We start from the raw sequence: 12,871 nt of genomic DNA on the forward strand, positions 1-12,871 counted from the left end.
GTGGCTGCCCGAGACACCACCAAAGCATACTTACCTGGCATAGGGGTTACCGTGATCATGAAGGCGGTTCCCCCAGGGTGAGGCCCTCCCATTGCACTTCGGTTGGGTTGACCCCTGCGATTATCCCTCATGTGGATAACTCGTATGCGCAATTTTTGATAGCCGGGACGTGCGTTCGCGCACATCCCGATCTTATTCGTTGAAAAATAAATTATCAGGATAGAGAATAAGCTATTCTCTTTTGCCTGAAGCAGACTCAGTGCTGTTGCTGGTGACATCGACTTCTTAGCTAAAACAAGTTTAGCAATTTAAAGAACGAAGTCTTCCACATAGGACATGCCAAAAATTGAAGATTTCAAAAAGCAAAATAATATTTGACCATAAATTGAAAATTACTGAAAGCGCAGTCATATCTCCATTTGGCGAACGCCAAAAGTTTAAGATGTTAAAAAGTGAAGTAATATTTCCACATGAAGAGCGCCAAAAATTCAAGATTATGAGAAGCGAAGTCATATTTCTAAATTGGGAACGCCAAAAACTCAAGATTTCAAACAGTGAAGTCATTCATCCAAAAATTGAAGATTAAAAAAGCCAAGGCATAATTCCACATGGGGAAAACCAAAAATTCAAGATAACAGAAAGCGAAATCATATTTCCACATGGGGAAAACCAAAAATTGAAGATTACGGAAAGCTTAATATTTTTTTAACCGGGTAAATCTCAGAAGCAGTGACTGTCCCTGGTAATGTGCGAGTCATGTGACTCTCTGTCACTAATGAGGTGACAACAAAAGTTACGTCGTGTGAGATGACCAGTGATGTACATTAATGTTGAACACGAAAAAATCCGGACACATTAAAAACTTCAAGGGACAGCCCTATGGGGTTGTAAGCAGAGGCCAGAGGTGACCAGGCATGGAAAATCATTTGCATTCATTTCATGCATTCATTTACATTCATTTGCCTCTAACTTTTTTCATTAACAGCATTCCGCAAAATTATGTATAGAGCTTTTGTAGGTTTTGTTATAAACTACAACTTTTGTTCAAAATTAAAATCTGTATCTCTTATGCATCACGAACTAGAGTGGCAGAACTTGTAACTGTTTTTCAGTGAATGTAAAATACATTCACTGTAAAACAGTAGTGGCTTCTGTTCGCTCTGGTTCGTCGTGCATAAGAGATACGAATTTGACTTTTGTTAACAAAAGTTGTAGCTAATAACAAAACCTACAAAAGCTTTATACATCAATTTGCAGAATGCTGTTCAAGAAAAAAGTTAGAGGCAAATGAATGTAAATGAATGCAAATGATTTTCCATGCCTGGTGGTAACGCAGGACTACGTGGTCTTATATAATAAATCTTATTTGATAACTGCAGTACGAGCTTGTGTTTTGCGCGGGAATAGGAATTCGAGCGGGGTTCTCTCTGATAATACTCTTTAGTACGACGAAATTGACATAGATGGCCCACATCGACTCACGAAGAGCACGAATAAACACCGTTTGGTGCGGTCGGATGGAATTCAACTTTGAAATCTGTGTAATGGAAATCGCTGTTCGCAGGCAGTCGGTGGTGGTTTTAATTATCATAGCAACAGTTGCACATGACATTTTGAAAAATGATAAGGTCTTAAATTTCACAGATGCGTAGAAATATTTCTGATCGATTGGTGTTAAAATGATTGAAATTGGTTCAGGGGAAGCTGAGTTATTAACGTTGAAAATCTTTCATAATTTTGTTACATGTTCCACAAAGTGTACCCCCATATAGAAATCACAGACGTAGTCTTACGTCAAAACGCTTGAGAGAATAGCTTGACGATAAAAGCCAAAAGCAGCAGCATTTTGTTTGACAGCAGATTTGCGGCTTCGCGCCGAGGGACTATCAACTTGAGTACTTTCGTTTTATCTACCCGACTTGAAAAAAACTGTATTTTGTATTTTTTTTTCCGTATTTATATATTTTTAAGTTTTGTTTTTTTTTGACATTAAAGTGTATGAAATTCATTATGAAATGTATTTTTCGTGTACAAAGTATTTTTGAGTATTTTTATTAGGGTATTTTAGTTTCAGCGTGTACGCATTTACGTATTTGTTGTGACTTTTCCGAAGTATGTATTTACAATTCAGCTGATTTATGAAGTTAATTACCCCTCGTTTCACGCCTTCTAATGTTGTTGTGGAAAAAATCATACGAAAAGTGAGGAAGCAAATAACAGTGGTCTCGTTCACTGAGCGACGTGAGCGAGGGGTTTCTACCTATCTCGAAATAATTAGTGAATTTTAAATTACTCAGTAAATTTAATGTAATGAAAATAGTTCTGGGTAATTTATGGGTAATTTCAGTAATTCCTACTGTTTGGAAAATAATTTGGTATTTTTAAAGATTGCTAAACAGTAGTTCGAGTAATTTCATAAATATTTGTACTCTGGAATAAACATATTGTGTATTATTCTATGTAAATGTTATGATTTTAGTGGTTTGAGGTATACTTTATTATTGAATTAGTGGAAATTGAATTTGAATTAAAAAAAAAAATGAAAATCTGAACAAAACCCTCGATGCAACCAAATCATATCGACTTTTTCATATTACCGTTGCTACGAAAGATGCTTCGTTTTGATATCTGCAATAAGGCTTCGTAAATGAACAAATCCAAATCAAAACAAAAGCAACAGACGAGTCTCGCTGTATTGAAATACAGTATTTACAGTAAAGCTTTCAAATTCCAATTTTTCATTGATTTTTTTTTAACTCAGTTTGAAATATGAGTTTAACATGACTCCAGTTTTGTTTTTTTGATGTGCAGCTCATTTTTATCAATCAAGCTTGGAAGTCGTCGTATTTCTCTAACAATTCCATCGTTGGAAATATTGTTAATCATTGAATAACACTAGTTTACAGCATATTAGAACTTTGTACGCTGATGGTCATTTCCCATGTAAAATCATGCGTTGAATCCAAAAATGTAGTCACAAAAATCTAAGTAGGGTAGTTTTCGAGATATAGTTAAACAATGAAATTCTATTTAAAAAAAAAATGTGTTTACTAAAATACAATTATCTCCGATGGTTATAAAGTTATATTAATTATTTTAATGCTAAATTAAAAATGATAAAATTTGCTTTCGATTGTTTCCATACTATTTTTCAGTGAGACTAGTGGTACAACCACTACAAACATTTTTATTTACACTGCTTAAAACATAGCAGAAATTATTTTTTTCTGGGAAAAATGCAAAATATTAAAAATAAATAAACAAACTATTAATTTACATCAATACCACTAATACCACTATTATTTTATAATGGGTTGATCAAAAGAATTTCTTGCCTTTAATTTGGTGCTAAATGGTGCTATTTGATTTAATCTTATTACAACCGGCGATATTTGTATTTTAGTAAATAAACTTTTTTAAAGTATATTTTCATTTTTAAGATGTAGGGTATACGTCCCTAACCTCGGTCTAATATGCAGCCATCGATTACGTTTTTAATCATAACTCATCAATGAATTTACCTGCAAACGATATTCTACTGCTAAATGGTATGCTTAGATATGCTTATCATGTCGTTTGCTATCAGAAACCACGAAAAGTTGAAAAACTTACTTTTTTTAAGACAATAACTCACGAGGGAAATGTATGTAATATCGGTCTATTGTCCCCAAATTGGGTCTATTTATGGATGCAACTTCGTCCTATCTTGTTTGATCCTCAAAAAAACGCTCTTGGTAACGTTTTCTGATGTATTTTTTTTTATCACTATCACTGTTAACTTAATGCTCTTCATTCCTCAAAACATTTCTTAGAGAAAATTTTACGAAAACTACATTAAATCACTCAATTTAAAAATTAAAAATTAAAAATTTCGCTTATCGTCTTTTGACCGCAGAATATCTAAATCAGAACATTGTGATGTTCATTATACAGGTTTGGCAGAAAAAATCTCCCTTCCTGTTCGTTCCTTATCATCCAAATGCAAAACAACATTGTTGACGTTACTCTTATTGCTATATGCTGTCAAATGAATTTCATGGGCCATAGTTAGGAACATAGAAAAGAAATGTGTCCCTAAAGTTGGGTCCATGTTTTACTTGTGAAAACGTTGTTAAACAATTAAAATAAACATAAAATATTCAAACAGCAACTGTAAGTTTTACGTCTAGTGTGTATTATCAGGTAATTCCAATCAATAAATGCCATAATCAGGCCATTTGATGATCGTCAGTCAACCTTCCCATCTTAACCTTATAAGTCATGGCGGCTAAAAACTCCGAACATTGTGATATTCTCAACCAGTTTTATTACTTACGAGAGCTGAAAATGTATTGAAATGTTGTGATATAAATTGATTTGTGTGTGGTACACATTTATCAACCATCAGTGATCAATATTTTCCTTATTTTTTGTGTAATATTCCCTAATTAATTATTTATTTGCGTGATAGGCCGAATGAAAGGACTAGACCCACATTACATACCGTAACCCTATCTCGAAAACTATCCTACTGAGATTTTTTTGACTACACGATTTTCAAATCATTGGTCCTTTAATCAAAGATTCAAGATTATTTTTTACTTTTAATTGCAAACTAGTGTAATGGAGTAATTCCAAAGTTTTCCCTAAAATTATTCTAGTAATCGTAGTAATTTTGGTAATCGAGAGTAATTAAATTAATTTCAAAGTGATAAAGTAATGTTAATTGATTGAAAAGTTATCATCAGGAGTTTTGAGAACATTGTAGGCTTTTGGTGAGATCAGTCAATTATACTATATAAACCATTCATTACTTTACATATGATTGTTAAATTCACTCTTACATAACTTGGAGCGCTTGGTACGGTATGTCCACGCATCCTTCCACCCCTGTAAATTCACCGTTTTGATGTTTGTGTCTTATCTCAGATATGATGCAAACATTAATGTTGACAAGAAAAATGATTAGGCGTTATCTTACCTAATCATTTTCCAGGGTGCTTTCTCGTACTGGCTGCATTTGTATAAGATAAGATGCGATTAGATTAGAAAATTACAAAATAAAAAATACCTTGTAAATTTTTCCCATAAAGACTTTATTTTCCTCTACAACTTTGACTAAGACGTCATTTCGATCAGAAGTGGCAATTTTGTGCTACAATTTATTGAAATATTACAAAGACACCAGTTTGAAAAAAATGACAAAACCCAAAATGGTCGAATTTTTGTAAAAATCTGAATGATTGTCCAACTATGCAAAGTTTTATGCAAATCGAAGAAAAAAAATCATGTTAAAACACAACGGAAACTTTAGATCGAGCTTTAGATAGGCCTCAAACTACAAGTAAAAGATGTAAACAAGTGATAAGACATATACTTTAGTAACGTTATGATTTAATTCTTAAGGGTGATTTATTATCAATGGAACCAACATAATAATAACACTAGAAAAACTCAGTGACATCGAACAATCAGCCGAATATTTAGGTTATTCCATAATTAAACAGTGAACTGACTAAATCCCTATGCTTCTTTGCCTGCATCAGTGTCTGTACAGTTTCCGACAGCAGATACATAAAGAGCCCAGAGACATGGTGGTTCATATGTGTGTGACCAGTCTTGTAAGTGGTCACGGTAGTCGACACATTTTTTGTTATAATCGACTGCCTTTGCCTCCGACTCTTGCAAAATAAGCTATCATAGTACAGTACCAAACTAAAATCTCATATGACAGGCTCTGTCATACGACACTGTAGCCGAAGAACTTCACGAATGTATGTGTTTTAGTTTTTCTCGTAATTAGAGCTGCTGATGTTGTGCTTGTGTGAATTATGAAAATAGCAAGCAATGATGTCCTAGTAATAACATTTCTGATCAGAAATGGTTTAATTTACACCAAATTGAGGAATTAGAACGAAATCACACATGTCATATGAAAGTTATTTGATAATTTCCTTTTTGCTCGAATGTCATTCTACCGGTTGTGTTGTGTGAGAGAGACGACGGTAGAGCATGAGTGTACGAATACAAACAGACTGTCGCGCACGACAACGAAGCGAGTGTAGTAATAAACGTCAACTGTTTCAACCCCTGTGTGTGACAATAATAAGCGGCAACCTCTTCGTTTCAACAAGCTATGCAAATAAGGCAAGCTATGATGGAGAATATCTTCTTCCATCTTATGATTAGTTTCTGCAAGATTAGGATCGGGATGTGCGCGAACGCACGTCCCGGCTATCAAAAATTGCGCATACGAGTTATCCACATGAGGGATAATCGCAGGGGTCAACCCAACCGAAGTGCAATGGGAGGGCCTCACCCTGGGGGAACCGCCTTCATGATCACGGTAACCCCTATGCCAGGTAAGTATGCTTTGGTGGTGTCTCGGGCAGCCACTACACCTCGGACGAGAAGGTCGCGCTAGTGATGGATGCTGTGCGAATATGGACGCCGCGAAATGCTACCCACCATGGACGATAGCCACTCACTACCCGCCGGGCCGGGTAGATCCGGCAGGACGGGAGAGGATGAGCTCGCATAGCAAAAAGAGGGAAAAACCATGGCAACCGCGGATCACACAGAAAGTTTTGAAGCTTCTCAGTTCACTTGTCACTCTCACTGTTACTCCTAATTGTGATGTCCGATTTTCCCAACTAATCGATTATTTACTAATCGATTACTTTTTTTTATCGATAGTAATCGACATGAAATAATCGGTTAATCGAAATAATCGATTAATTTTAATACTCTCTGATAACAAAGAAAACCAGCGTCTTTAAGAAAGTGATTTAACTAGATATTGATTATTCATCCTTGGATCATGTGTAAATTTTTGTTTCGAGATATAACAATTCAATGAAATACATTTTTGCTCCTTATGCTTATACATTTTTAATTAAAAGTATAGTGGGAGAAAAGACAACTTGCTTCTTTACGACGAATTGATTTTGACTTAGGACTGCAATCTCATTGCCTGAAGAAAAAAAAACATGTACTCGAACCAAACATCTTCTCCAACAGATAAACGCTTTCTCAGCTTTGTTATTATCTGGCCTGCTTTAGAGAATATAATGTTCTGAACTTCAAGTTGGGATGGAACATAGTTTAATCGATGCTCTGTTGGCTTGGTGGTAAGTTTTATATACACTAAAATAAATTCAACTCCTACTTCCAATAAAAATTTGAATAATCGTGCTATAATCGAAGCAAATAAAAATAAATCGATTATTTTAAGAGATAATCGATTAGCTCGATTAATCGAGTAGTAATCGGACATCACTAACACCAAAGCGAAGCATCGAAATGAACTGTCGATCCAGTACGTCTCTCGTTGGTCTCTCGTTTATTGCTATTCGAAGTGAGTGCAAGAGCTGTGAATGCTCAACACATGATAATAATATCATCATATTACAGATGGGATGAAATGGAACGATTGTCGGTAGGAAATAGCTTTGAAATATTAAAAGGAGTTCGTAAAATAACATTTATCTACACCATGAATGATTCAAGATACGAATGCTTTTATTGAAAATTATCGTCTATTGACGTCAAAACATCGATGTTCACAATATTTCTGTATTTTCATCATAAGTATTATTGTCAAGAATTCCCCTTCGCGTCAATATATTGATCCGTGTGGGGTTAAATAAAGATGTTTATTAGCATTGATGTAAATATTGCACAGTTTACACCAAAGTAGCCGAATAAAATACAATTCAATCCACGGTAGAAATAATAAAAATATTATAAATTCAATTGAGGCATTCCACGAAGGTTCGCAAATCGATCCTGACCGATCATTTCCAATTACGCTGAAACTTTGCACAGTTGTTCCTTGTTAGTAAAGATGCCAATTTGTTTTATCAGTTCTTCAAATTGAATCATGACTACTTTTTGAAAAGGGCCTGTATAAAAATAGTACTAATGAGTTTAAAAATATATATTGCCGTTTCAGCAATATATATTTTTAAACTCATTAGTACTATTTTTACACAGGCCCTGTTAGAAAAGTAGTCGTGATTCAATTTGAAGAACTGATAACACAAATTGGCATCTTTACTAAAGAAGAACAACTGTGCAAATTTTCATCAAAATCGGAGCCGACAAATTAAAAAAAAACTAAAAAATTCGTCGACCTGTAGAGAATTGCTCAATTGCAGACTATTCCAGAAGAGAAATATAGCAAAAAAAAACTGAATCATATGATTGACATAACGAACGTCGTGGGAGACCTGAACACAGGAGTGACCATGAAGCTGATAAGACCCACGAGGAAACAGGCGATCGTAGGTCAATCAGATAAAATTTCAGGATCCAGTGGTGCCACGGACATGGGACAAAACTAGATTCTGGACATGCTACAAACACAGTCAGCGAGGAAATAAATGATGATCAAATGATAAATAAAAGGATCAGCATCGAGGTATAAATCTACAGGCTAATAGACGCTCATAAACGCAGCAATCAAATCAACAAAATTAAAATCAAAACAATCACATGTGAATCTGCATCATGCACAGGGAGCAACAGTGGTACCAACAATCAATAGGGTAGACGTACCAGTTATGGCTATACGTTCCCATTATGGTATGTTCCAATTATGGCCTATGGAATTCCATAGACTATAATTGGAACACACCATAATGGGATCTTATAGCCATAACTGGTACGTCTACCCTACGTAACTAACGATTTTAAATTGGCTCACTACTTGACAAATCGACTAACGTACCCCATTATAGTATAAATTCCAGTACTACACTATGTTTGTATGTTGATTCGCTATGAAAGTTTGACAGATAAAATTAGGGGTTAGTGAATTTTCCTATGTTTCGAGGGGTGAATCGATTAGCTTGGGACCGAAGATAGTACCAGAGCTTAGCCAAAAACTTGAGCTCGTTTCTTTGGGACCTCTATGGTTGTACTTTACAAACGATTGCCAGAAAGCAAACGGGATGTAGCTCTAATTCAGGATCCATGGGCAAATCAAAGTAGAATACTAGGAATGCCTACAAAATCATGTAAGTTAATTTACGATCAAGGGCAGCTCCAGGAGCTGCCATTCTGGTAAACGAAAAAGCTAATTTTTTTTTTGATTACAGAATTTATTAAAAGAGTCCATGAAGGAGGTTTCAACTGGTCATAGTAAAACGGATGTATACGTTGCCTCAGCAGACTTTCCTGGTGACATGGGAGATGCACCAAATGTGGTTTCTTACTGCAAGAGACATTACAAAGCGTTCATAGTTGGGTGTGAGGAAAATGCACATCATACATTGCACATGCATGAACAGCAGAGGTGAGTGCCTAGATATATATAGTAAAGGGGATGATCCAACTTTTATAAATGCAATTAGACAAGTAGTTCTTGACTTAACATTATGTAGTGCTACGATTTCTGACAAAATCAAGAATTGGCATTGGAAGTATGATATTTTCTTATGAAGTTAATCCATGAGTCGTTGAAAGTATAAGAGACCCCAACAAGACTAAATGCGATCAGTTCAACTCAAAAGTTATGGTAAGAGTCAACAGCATGATAGGATGTCCAAAAACATTCAAAGAACTTGAGGAATAACAATGTATAATGGTCCAGGGTCTTGCAAACATTTTACGGTAAGAGATCTGAATGTTTTTCCAGATCTCGAATCTTAAATTTTGTTTAGTCTTAGACTCTTCGGGGTTTCATTTAAAACATCCATAGCCCGTATTGTTTTTTTGCAATCCCTTAATCTTAAAATTTTGGTCATGCAAAAAAAACTAGAGAAATATTCTGTATCCAAGAGTCTTGAAAACTAGAATATATCTAAATTCTAGTTTCCAAGAATTATTCTTCTTAGTATATGGGTCTGTCCACAAATTACGTTAAGCAATAAACAGCGATTTTATATTCCTCCCTCCCCCATGCAACCAATTATATCACATTTATATATACCCCCTCCTCTAGCTGTAATGCGTACCAATGAAATTATATTAATAAATAATTTAATAATATTAATGATAATATATAATTCTCATGTCAAAGAAAACATAAATCAATTTTGCATTTGCGTGTATAAAATTTATGCCTCTTATTAAAGAACAATTTATAACACTGTACTACGAAACATCGTATTTACTATCAGGAAACTGTTTGATGGCAAACTTAAAAATTGTGTGCAATAATTTGAAGTTAATTTTTAAAATTTAGAAAACCTTCTCTCTTGGAAAATTATCAAATCCCGTATTTTGGATTTGTTTTAACGTAAAACGGGGTATCTTTGATATTGCGGATAACTTTGATAGTAGAACATACCCGAGCAAAGGATTATAAAAAACTGATAACCGGTTGACAAGATTTGATAACAGAACATGTTATCTTTTTGGTTGAATAAACAGCCAACATAACAAAAATTACAACAAAAGAATTCATCTGGAATATCACAAAAATAACTGATTTAGTTATCATTGAAAACATCTTGATAACAAATTCTGTGATCCATGCAAATTTTTTCAACAAAATTCCAAATTATTTTATCGATTGGGTATTAATTACGCTGATATCTGAAATAAAATTGGCAGTGTTTGTTTTTCCCACCATGTGGATAATATTTAAGGTTTGGAAGTAACCTTGCATCATTTCATATTCTTTCATGATATCAACTGATAACAAAATCAGTCGAGGTTGATAACTAAATTAGTTATGCGATAACAACGGAAAACAAAATTATATCTGGAATAACAAGACTTGTTTTCAAGATGATATCAGGATGTTAATTTACTTTGCTCGGGTAATGATTAAATTTACTCTCTACACTCCCGTATGTGACTTGTCCGGGGTGAGATTTAAACTCGTGACTTTGGCGTGAGAGGTATGGATGCTTACCACTACGCCGGGGTCGTCCCCTATTAAAATTTATTTTTTGCTTTGATGTTATTAGCTGCCCATCGGTGTAGCCCCATGTTTGTCTTTTTCATCACATTGCTCTCATGCCAACCTTGTGTTCTCAATCCATATCGTGTCATCCATTTGTTACAATTTGTTACCCCCTAACCCCGAGAAAGCCTCGAGTAATCGGCCCTCGCTTTACTAACGTTATTTTGAAGTAATTTTGTGATACAAACAATTAATATCGGCTGCGCAAAGCTACAGCAAATGAGTCTGGAAAAATAAACGCATTATAAAAAAAATGTAATTAGGTTGAGTAAACTTCTTCACAGCCAAAACCAGCCATAAAAAAATGCTATATAAACTCTTATAGAATGTATGTATTGCTTGGGCTTATTCGAAAACTCATTAATTTTTTCGTCAATGGCAAAGATTCACATTCTTGTTATCCTGGAAGTTATGGATATAGATGCGTTTGCACTTTAACGGCTCCATGATTTTTTTTTTTTTTTTTAATTCTTTATTTAAGAGATTTTTAGCCTTAGGCTAGTTCATCTCTAAGGACTTTAACGGCTCCATGAATTTATTTTGCTTAATTCATAAACTTTCGATACAAACATTGCTGATATCAAAAAGTGCACATGTTTGTTACTGACTACATTGTCACTGGCAATTGACAATTGAATCCTTGAAAATTGTTGTCAGTTTGAATTAGAAATACTCAGAGGAAGAGATGGGCGGAGAGAATGTTTTAAACCAAATGAATTGTCAAAATCTGAGCCAATCGAACATTCCCATTAGAATTTTTCCGAGGATTTCTTATTCTTACTAGATTTAATTGAGGAGTATTGCAATCGAACAGATATTCATTCTCCTTTATGTTTCGTGCGCTTCTCAAATTCAACTAGTTTTACGAATCAAGAACAATATTATAACTCTTTTGATTAATTGACCTTAGTTGGTTAATTAATGGCACCAAGAAATGTGCAAAATATTGCGATGCAATCAATTATTATTTTGCACGTAAATCGGTTCAAAAATAAAAGCCATGCGAAATGCTAGCTTCTAGCAAGGGTTGCAAGATAATTAAGGTACAAATCCCTGCTGCCGAATTGTACTTTGTTTTCTCCGCCTATCTCTCCCTCTGAGTATTTCTAGTTTGAATCGAGGGGAGCGACTCTATCTATGATGCAGGATTTTTTTTTTGCTTTGCTGTTGTGAGATGAACTCACGCTTAATAGATAGAAGCACGATTGATTATGTTTTTTAAGATTTCCTGCAAAAGGTGGAAAGCGATGCGAGTAGATGGGTTTAGATGCAAGAGATGAAAAAGATTTATCGTAGATTGATGTGCTAGTGTGAGATTTTTCGACCATTTAAAATCGAGATTTAGATGTGTCGCACCCCTCGGTTTGAATGAGTGACGAAAGATTTTTTGTCGTAGGACTACGTCTTTCGGGAAGATGGGGGCACACTTTATAACAACCGACAGATGAAATAATGAAAGCTTTTGAACGTTAGTAACTTAGCTGCCCCTGGACCAAGTTAAATTTTTTATCATCAATCGATTAGAAACATTTCTACGCATCGATAACAATGCTTTTGATTGTTGATTTTCAAATTGAAACTATTGAAAAATTGGTAAATTTCAAGCATTGTCCAAGAGCTTCAAAATAACTAACAAATCCACCAATTACGTACATGCATATGCTGCTTCCCCAACACAGTCATCAGATAATGGTTCCTAGATGAAACAAGTCAAAGTGACATTCGCCTCCGATCTTCGGGCGTGTACGAATAGGGAGGATGCAATTGCGGAACATTTTGCTGCCAATTCAGAACCACACGCCCCCAACGACCACACAAAATGCTCTCCGTTTCTTTCCTTGGATTTGTTTTCCGTGCTGAGCACCAATGCTACCCACACCTGAACCCTACCTATCGACCCATCAACTTATGAACCGGGGACCAACGGCTTTACTTCCCTTCCGAAGGAAGGCGTGATCAGAGATGTTATGCCTCAGA

General features: G+C 35.0%; 2 non-coding genes across 2 annotated transcripts; one reads left to right on the plus strand and one right to left on the minus strand.

Moving 5' to 3' along the window:
• The first annotated feature begins 26 nt into the window (after positions 1 to 26).
• LOC135714391 (U1 spliceosomal RNA) lies at positions 27 to 190 on the plus strand. The gene has a single exon (XR_010518818.1). It is a non-coding gene; the product is annotated as a U1 spliceosomal RNA (small nuclear RNA).
• A 5,995-nt stretch (positions 191 to 6,185) lies between these two features.
• Positions 6,186 to 6,349, minus strand: LOC135714392 (U1 spliceosomal RNA). Its single transcript, XR_010518819.1, has one exon. It is a non-coding gene; the product is annotated as a U1 spliceosomal RNA (small nuclear RNA).
• Positions 6,350 to 12,871: the final 6,522 nt, after the last annotated feature.

Source organism: Ochlerotatus camptorhynchus, unplaced genomic scaffold (genome assembly GCF_037179485.1).
Source record: "Ochlerotatus camptorhynchus isolate MF236.1 unplaced genomic scaffold, CSIRO-AGI_Acam_v1.1 ptg000639l, whole genome shotgun sequence".
NCBI lineage: Eukaryota > Metazoa > Arthropoda > Insecta > Diptera > Culicidae > Ochlerotatus > Ochlerotatus camptorhynchus.